The sequence below is a fragment of the Phalaenopsis equestris genome, unplaced genomic scaffold, assembly GCF_001263595.1.
Source record: "Phalaenopsis equestris unplaced genomic scaffold, ASM126359v1 Scaffold000684, whole genome shotgun sequence".
NCBI lineage: Eukaryota > Viridiplantae > Streptophyta > Magnoliopsida > Asparagales > Orchidaceae > Phalaenopsis > Phalaenopsis equestris.
The window spans coordinates 132,839-143,377 of record NW_018165124.1 but is presented as its reverse complement, the minus strand read 5'-3'; positions in this window follow the sequence as shown (position 1 = coordinate 143,377).

Sequence of the window (10,539 nt, the reverse complement as noted above, 5' to 3'; positions counted from 1 at the left end):
GACCTGGTGAGAATGTAGGATGACAATATTACTCATTTACACTAGACTAGTGAGGACCCTTGCTTTTTTAGGCTGCTGACGATTATAGCCTGACACTGTAATTAACCCGTGGACAGTATTTTTAAAACATATAGACAAAACAAAACAAAATACATTTCTTACGAAATTAACACTTTTGACTGCCAAATGAAATTCTATCTTTAAATACATGACAAACCCATTACTTTGAATGATACAATTTAAATGTCCACTTGTAAGTTATATGTATTGGGTTAAGCATTGCCCTCCTAAGATTATTTTGTTGGAAATTTCTAATTGAATGTCGGGTTTTATGTACATGGATGACTGTTGGTTGCCTTCGGAGTCTTTCGGGAATGATTAAATTGAGCCTACCCCAACCTGAATGCTTATGTTTTCTTTGATTTGTCGTGCGTTTCCAGCAGTTTTCATTGAGATTTCATGAGTCACTAGTGATTTTCTTCAATTTTTTCATGTGAATTCTACCAATTTTCTTTGAGTTTTCATGAGTCACTTGCAATTTTCTTCAAGTTTTCCATGAGATGCTTTGCCCCTTGTTCTTTTATAAATAAATGCATGTTTCCCATACCTGTTAAATTCTCTACTATACTTGTTTTCTTTTATATGCAGTACTAACTTTTGCAGCAGCAACAAGGAGCGTCAGGTACACAGGTTTATTTAATATTTACTACATTTTACAGCCTTTACTGCAATTCCTTATGACATATCTTGTTCATGCATGTTTTAAATTAATTGCAAGACATTTAGGATAGAGAACAATAGTAGAGTGGATCACTATAAAACACTAAACCTGAAACTGTTACTATATGAAACTCGGAGCAAACTTCATGGATAGCACGATGAAGATGTAGAGGATGGAGGATAACTTTAGACAATAAACACCACTCAACAATAAAACAAGATCTACTATTAAATCATCCTTAGAATTAAACAACAAGACCCATAGGAATTCGAGGTGGTTCGCCTGACGCGACATAAATCCTTATATTATTTTTTAGGTTTTTGCACAACCATGTTGTGCAGTAAAAGTAATAACCTTTGTAGGATTTCGAGGTTGTTTGTCTGGCGCAACGTAAACCCTCCTATCTCTCTCTAGGATATCATGCAAATGGAAGCCTTGATTTTAAAAATTGACAGGTGTAAACACTAAACAACATCATTTCCAAAATATGAAGTCAAATAATAGGATAGTTAGGAGACCGCTGAGGTTTTCCTCGGATCTGTGGTTCCCCGTACTCTTTCCTCATTTGAATTCCTGAAAATAACTGTTCCTGAAGCCATTCCCACTTGATTTTTTGTGTCCAACCATGGTAACCTAAACTTTGAAATCTTGAGACATAACTACTGATCTTAATTGAGAGTTTTCTTAAATAATTTATGTTATTTAAGATGTAATTAACTACAGAGGCTTGCTCTTATAGAGAACTTGGAACCCAGGTAAAATAAACCCTATGTATTCCTTATATTAAGTAAGAGAACTTGTCGGTCATACATAAAAAAAAATATTCGCAGATCAAATGGATGCATGAATTCCTTAGTTTATATGATCAAACTCCTTCGTCAGGTAAGAGGCTTATCTCTTGGGATGAGTGTGTTGCTTGAAGGGGATGCTTGATTATCTAAACTATGAAATATATGAGATATGTTCGGTCTCATGTTTTCTATATTTAAAATAGTATTTTTCAAAATCAAAATCATATGTATTAAATTAAATTATTTTCAAGGCAGCCGACAAATACTAATTTGACAACCGTAACTCTAACATTTCTCTAGGAAGTCAATGCAACTCTATAGCCTTTGTTAGCTTTTTACATGCATTTTCCTTGACGGGGCAAATTGCAAGCGCTTAGTAAATATACTATAGTTTTTAGATATGTTATTTGTAATGTTCTAAATAATTTGATCTTAATTCAATCCATATTATTTGAGTTATGATTAAATATATGAATCTGATTTTTATACCACCCTTATGAACAAGCATCTGTTCACTTTGTTTACTTGTATATATCATGTAGCATGGCATCTTCAACAACCATACCAATTTCATAATGTAGACCTCCTCCTATTCTTGAATGTTTCACCCTATTGTGGAAATTTTTGTTGTTTTTGGGTTGAATAGCTATCTATGGGATTCAAAACGAAGGTAAATGATTATTTGAATCTCTTCTTAAAGGGCGATACATTCGAAAGACATGAAATCAACGTTCAGTCTAGCAAAAGGCAATCTATTGCAAGAAATAATGTAAAGAAATGATAATGGAGAGATTAACGTATTTATGAAGAAAATGAACATGTCAATAACTGACTAATACAAACACATATGGCTAATATGGAAAGAGTTCTAGAGGTTTGATGACATAGAAATAACTAAGAAAAATATAATTTTGTAGAAAGAAATTAGGTACAAATGGGTAGAGAAAATGTGTTAGTAGATTGTTAATGTAAAATTGAGAAAGTAATATGAAGATATCTATTATTTGAAGTAAGAAAATATATTATATTTGGCATGTATTAGAGCTTGCTCATGACCCAAAAGTTCTAGCTAATTAGATCATGCTATAAGCATCACTAGATAGTAGAGGAAACCAATTTACTATTGTAATTGCAAGTGGATGCCTTACTCGATAACACTAATGTGAGTGGTGAGTTTTTTATTGAATTATGTTTGATGTTAGTGCATACAAAGTTTTTGAGAAATTCACTTCCATAACATACACATGAGATTCCATAAATTAATTGATACATTGGTGAATTAGCATCTAAACATTAATAGTGCGTGTGACTTAGAATGCAATGAGACACCATATCTTCAGTAGAAGTAAAAGTAAGGATAAATTAATGTATAACATCTTAACATTTGATCTTAGAATGCTTGCCTTCTAAATTGAATGAGGTAGCTTCAACCTAGGGAGGATTTGCAAGATATATAAAGAATTCATTATGCAAAATAGACCATGGCACAATATATGAAGAGATTCTTCTAAAGGGCTTATAAAGCATGTTAGATATATAAAAACATATTTTTTTTTCTTTTGGCTTTCTCTAATCTCAAATTTATTCTTTGTGGTAGGAATTTTTTTGTGATATATCATTGTATTTTTTTATTAATTATTCATTGATTTAGTTTCTGATATTGGTCTTAAAACATGCTTTGATATTTATCATATTATCAACATGATATAATAAGTGATCATGTAGGTAATAAGAAAATATAGAAGAGACTATATTTTTAATATATGATATTAATATAAGTTACAAAATTTTAAATTAAAATATACCAGTACCTCGATTTAAATATACATGAAATGGTATCATTTATCAAACTATATCTATACAGCCGATGATTTATGCACCTCTTAAGTTGGTTTTTCTCCTTAGGATTTGATTTCTCAATGTCCTCCACAAATATTCTCCTAGTTTGTTAGGATTTTTCAGATGTTATTTAGTATTGTTAAGTGAGAATTATGGCTATTCATTTTGTTTTAGTACACCTTTAAATAGAAAGTCAAAATCATTTTATAGTTGTCATTTATTCTTAAGCTGAATAAGTAGCTTCAAACATGCCCATGTTTAAATCAAAAGATGACCACATATGATTATAGGGTGAAGGAACCGCTATTGGTACCAATGCTAAATCTTTTTTTTTATCAGAAGTCTCTTATTGAGTTTTTTCATGATTAGAAGTTCCTGCCACACCACCTATCATGAAGTTTTTCTCAATATATAAAAATTGATTGATGGTAATGCATAATTATTTTATATCATTCATAACATGTTTGAAAGTCTTCTTTCTTATACTATTATACCAAAGCTGAAGGATATTGCTTAAATGATTCTAAAAAACCTACCATCAGAAATAAAACAAGTTTATATTTATTTTAAAAGCATAAGAGTATAGCATAAAATTATTTTTTTCTAGTATGCATGAATTTATCGTAATGTGTTTAATAAGGTCCAAATGACAATCTATGAGATGAGATTCTAATGGTGCTTTTAGTGGGCACAAATAATTTTAATATCAATATCATCTCGTATACTCACCAAATTCTCATTGCCTTATTAATAATCTTGGAGTAGCTTAACTAGGTAGGCATATTTGTTTGCCCATATCTATATGCAATCAATGTTATTTTCGAACTAGTTTATGTCTACTTTTCTTTTGAATTTGTTTGCCGATATCTATATGCAATCAATGTGATTTTCGAACTAGTTTATGTCTACTTTTCTTTTGAATTTGACTTTGTTAAAATCTGTCTTCATGGTATTTATGTTAATATGATAGTTGCCTTTACTTTGATGCATATCATTATCAAACAAGTGTTATTTCTCACGTCCTAAACAAATGTGACACATTAAACATTCCAACAAGAGCTCATCACACATGTAACTAATAGATGAGAGGGGTTCCTTGTTACTTTAGAAGTAACCCAACATAGCTTACATAAGAGATCAATGCATCCATGATATGTCATGCCAAAATAAAATTTTAAGGAATAACTTGCAAATTTATTTATATTTTGTTGTAAGCTAGTGTTGTCAGACACTGGTTACTGATATTTATTTAATCCATTCTTCATTCCACTGATAGTTGATGTAAGTTCATTTAATCATATAAAAATACTCCTTAATAAAATATAGTTTTATTGCAAAATAAACTCAAAACCATTGATAATTGTTTGATCCCCATAGTTTTATTTCACTGATATAGTTTTATTACAACTTACATGATTAGCTAAAGAATAGGGTAAGCATTAACATGATTAAAATAAGCATTAACAAAACATAAAATTATTTTAAAAGACCTCACTCATTATATAAACATGATAAACACTCAAAAGCATATGGTAATTGAGGTGATTCATATGATATGGTTTCATGAATAAATTTGTTGAAACATGATCAATGATCCTACACATTATCCATCAAGTTCCATTATGGTATATGCTTTGGTATCACCTAGTAAATCTTGGATCAAGCTTAAGAGGAGACCAGCGAAACCGAGCATTTCCCATAAAGACCAATTTAGCAATAGATTTTGGCATTGATAAAGTTGATGTAATATCATCCCTTAGAGAAAATTAATGACTCTAGGCATTGCCCAGGCTAACTATGCTTTAGGTTTTAGTATTTTTGCTAAAATGATGTTGAAGCATGCCTTAATGGAGGCCAGTGAAGGTAAATAATGGTCAATTACCCTATACATTATCTACAAAGATCTTTTGAGTTGTAGGTTTTAACATTGTTGAGATTGATGCTAGCAAATGGAACACCCAATAGACATGGTATAATCATGAATACATTACATATGTTGGCGATTTAGGGTCTGTTTAGGGCAACTGCAGCTTATCCAGATAAATAGCTTATCCTGATAATCTGTCGATAAGTAGCTTATCCTGATAAGTTGGCTAGTTATTTGGTTTGTGTGTTTCGAAAACAACTGATTCTGGATAAATGATCATTCTGCTCCTGTTCTGGATAAATTGTTAGCTGTTTGGTTTATGCGTTTGGAAAATAACTTATTTATAGATTTTTGGTAAATAAAAGACCGTTTATACATTATAAAATTTAATTTTTAAAAAAATATTTTTAAATTATGTGTAACATAAATTGTAATAAAACAATTTACATTTTACAATAATTTTAACATAAATTGAATGAAATTTAAGAAAAAAATAAATTCAAACAGAAGAAAATAAGCAAAAGCTGAAGGAATTGAAGTGAAGAACTTCTTATAGTCCTTACTTTATCAGACAATTAGCACAAATTACAGACACATATATATAGATTTGTTGCATGACAAATTTGTGCATGACAAATTTGTAAGATTTTTTATTCCGACTTCATCTAAAATAGAGTTCAAGATACCAAATTAAAACCAAAATACATATTGAAACTACAATTAATAATAAGATTATAACATTCAATTTAAAATGCAAAAGCAACATCTCCTGAGAACTGTTGCTTGGTTGGTGCACGATTGATCCCCGAGCAACATTTTGAGGTTGGGAAACACTCGAACCACAAGTGATTGTCTCCGATTGTGACACCGTCGAACCCTGTACAACGTTGTCCGATTGGGATAATGTTGAATTTGAAAGGTTATCTGCCTACCTAAAGAAGCCGCAGTCGCCCTGTTCGTGTTTCCACATTGGACACCTATAGAACTGCCGACCGTAGCTATGTTGTCGGAGTGACGTCAATAGCAAAGACGACATTCCGCAGTGACACATCACTTGTCCAGAATTCCATGAATACCTGGAGCTCATCGTCCTGCAATTATTAAAAAAATATAATATATCAGTCAAAAAATAGAGCGGTTTCCCAACGACACATAACTATGTAGCATGTCCAACTATTTTATAACATGTGGCTCTTTATAGCAGCTGTTGCCCATGAAGAAGCAGCTGTTGCCCATGAAGACATATGAAGACGAGGGTCATCCAAGCTGCCCTTAAAATAGAGAAACCCCAAATATTCTCCACCTTACACTTTCAATAAAGTGGAACGGTGGGATGGAAGCCTAGCCGCAATAGTTAAAAAGCTTTGAAACAAACTATTTTTTCATAACACAAACTCATAACAAAAACTGCCTTTAGGAGAAATTAATGTAAAAATAAAAGAAATGAATGTATAAAACAAAAATTTTTCTCTTTCTTTTCCAAACAACAGTTCCAACTAGATCTATTAGAAAAACTAATGTCCACACCATTTTTAGAAGGGAAGAAGTGCATAATAGGCTAAGAAAATAGTTGTAGTCCCTCCAAACTACTGTCCACCACCATTTTTTAGAAGGAAAGATGTGCATAATAGACTACAAAAATATGTTTATAATGCTTCTATTATAAACTTTATTTGGCTTGCTTGACAAAAAGAAAAAACAAGGCAGTTCAATTAATATGGAATTCCACATAAACTGGATTCCTGAGAATAACAAAAGGATATCAAATTATTCAGAAATACAATAAACAAAATAAATCTTCCTAAGAACAGAATTCTGCTTTCCTTCCTACCAGCACTTCTCAAACTACCAAATTATGGAAGCAAGGGTTGTCGAGAACAAATTCTGAGGTCGTCCAAGTTGCTCCACACGTGGCAGTTTTTTAATAAGCATTCCACTCATCGACACAACATATTTAAATTTTAAACAGAAAAAAGAATTCATAAAACCATTATCGACACAACATATCCTTTCTGCCAGCAATTCAACATTGGCACAACATTTCCTTTCTGCCAGCAATTCTCAATTACAATCAAAGATCGATTCAGTGAGCATTAACTCCACCAATTTCATTTCAGATCAATTACAATCAGAGATCGGTTCAGTGAGCATTAACTCCACCAATTTCATTTCAGAAAGCTTCTAAGAATCCTACACCACCGTAACAGAGAAAATAAAATCATTTTCTTTTCCTTATGCAAGCAAAAGCTAGCATATAAAATCATTTTTTTTACCTTTTAACAACTGTATAACTGATTAAAGTAAACAACTAAAAGAAAATTTATCCAATGTACATATTTGATCTCTTATCATCCCCACAACAAAAAGTAGAAAATAAAACTTCAAGAATTTAGGTTTTATACAAAGCAGGGACATATGGGGAGATGGAGAGAAAGAAGGGGAGAGGGAGTGAAAGAGGGGAGAAAGGGGAGAGAAAACATTTCAATTTGTCAAATTCTTCCTGCAGCTTATCTATTTCCAATTGTTCCCAAAGAAACAAAGAAATTTCGTGTCGAATTCTAATTGTTTCTAATGTTTAGTGCAGAGGAACAAACAAAAATAAGAGTCCAGCTCTTATAAACTCATAAATACCTTCACAAATGCCTCTTTATAAAGGTTTTTCTATCCATAAAAATGTAGCATAGCTAGCATTTAGATGCAGTAGAATCAGATACCACAAGTTGGAGTAGAAAAATCAGTTATAAAGTCAGCATGAACCACATCAAGTACCACAAGTTGCAGCAGAAAGGCAGTAAAATAACTTAGAGCAGTAAACTCAACCATGGACAACAATGTAGGTCCATTCTAGCTGCCCCCAACATGCTATTTATAGCAGTGGTTGCCCTTAAATACATGGGCCATCCAAGCTTCCACATTTTAAGAAATATTCACTTGGAAATGCCCAACCCAAAAAAAAAGAAACATCACTCGGGAAATAACATAAAGCCTCTTCAGTTTATATCCAACCCAACAGTGAAATGAAACAAATTTACCATGTGTTCAATTACCATAGTAAAGACTCCATATTGCCTTCTACTCCAGAAAGAAAAAAGCAAATGAGAGTATGCTTAAAAAACCAAATGAGAGTATGTTTAATATATACTGAGATGAAACACTAGCTATCAAGGCAACAAACCTTTGTCCATCTATCAGTTACATGCAATATCAAACCAAACACTTCCAATTTTTTTTTCATCACCTTACACATTGCAATGGGGTGTTCAACCATCTGTTACATGCTCAGAAATTAATACCTACAACCGAAATTCACGCCTGCATCCAACCATCAGTACATCCAATTCTTTCAAGAGGAAACAAATAAATGAAGCATAAAGTATTATCCTGATCCTCCATGCCATTGGCTTAACAAATTTAACATAAAGCCTATTACTTTATAAAATGATAAAAAGCAGTTAACTGAGGGACCTTGATATGCACGAAATACCCACATCACCAACTGTTGATAAGCAAATTGTGATCAATTACACAGGAATACATATTTTGAAACTCAGATGGAACATTGCTCATATCACCAAATTGTGATCAATTATAGTATCAATTGTAACATTACACAATCCAATTTTGAGGTTCTAAGGCAAAACCTAGGAAACATAAATTCAACACAAACTACTTCCATTTTAAGAGACATACAATCAAAACATGGCATAGTTCAGATCAATGTACACACAACATTAAAACCATGACATCACTGATGTTGACAACTAATACAAAAGTTTCAAAATATAATTAATATGAAAGAATGTTATATAAAAGAAAACAAAAGTTTTTCTTTTTCCCATAGGTTCCATTTGTAAACCATGACATCAAAAAAAGAGAAGTCTAAGCATGCAGAGCATCTTTTGGCTATTCTAACTCTGATCTCTTACTCAATAAAAAGTGTTGGAAACTCTAGTTTCTCTATTTTGATAATTTTTCTTCTTTAATGCATATCAAATCCTCTAGTATATAATATAAATTCATGTATACAACATACAATTATAGCGTTCAAGTTCATCTATACAACTACATCCCCCCCTTTGAGATTACACCATCTTTAAGCTAAAGCGAGTTATATTACACTAGGCAAATGAACACTTTAAAGCATCATAAAGTAGTTTCAAGAGGTTTAACATGAGCCTGGGTATAATATTTAAAAATTTACATAATTGTAGTAATCATCCCCATCGTGCATGTGTAATAACAAAAAAAAAGATCCATGTCATCACATTATATGATTTATAGATGCATAAGGGGTAACTTAACAGAGAGCAGAATTTTGATCCCTTCAAAGAAGAAGAATCAACCAAGGAGTCGGGAAGAAAAATAACGACTTTCAACTGACAAGTCCTCAAATTCTCAACCAAACTTTTGTCTAATTGTGTTTGATTTGGCAATAGTTCAATACCAACTCAGAAAGAATCCAGATGAAAGAACCAAAAATCTCTTTGCCTTGATCATAAATTTGGCCACCAAACTAATATATTGCTCCCAAAAGATAAAAAATCATGTTGTGAATAAACACATACCAAAGGATAAATACATTTATGTAAATAAAACTTTTACTCCGTAGCAAACAAACAAAACTCATATTGCATTTGAAGTCATTCAGCTGCACCTCAAAGGATCTTTTTTTTTTTAAATAAACTTCTAATCACAATTAAGCTCAATAAAAGGTAGGCCAAACACGATCAAACAATTAGGGTTTGGCTCATCCATTTCTCATCCACCCTGCTACCCAGCTAAAGCCCCTCACATTGTAAATCTTTCTCATCCATCCTACTACTTCGACGAGGAAAAAAAAGGTTTAGAATGGCGTAATAAAAACAATCATAATGGCCATCCAGATCCCCCAACACACCAAAATGTGAGACGACGGAACCAAAAGAAGCATTTTTAAAATCATACCTCTTCAGAAACTCGATTAGGGTTATAGCAGGGAGGTACGAAGGATTGAGAGAAACCCACAGTGCGAGAGACGGAACTGATTTGTTGCTTGCAAAATTAGGGTAGAGGAGCAAGGAGAGGCATCACGAATCTTTCGCCTCTATGAAACAAGGATCGCGGGGTCCTACCTGCGATCCGTGTCTAATAGTAATATGCCAACGGAGTTTTAAAAAAAGCCACCGAAATGGGATTTCCAAACAGACGGTGGCATTTTTAAAACACCACCATTGCAAAAAAGCTCTCCCAAACGCACCCTTAGTAAGAGATTGTCCTAATGTTATAATATCTATATCTCTCGCTTTCTCTTTTTGTGTGTGTGTGTGTGTGTGTGTGTGTGT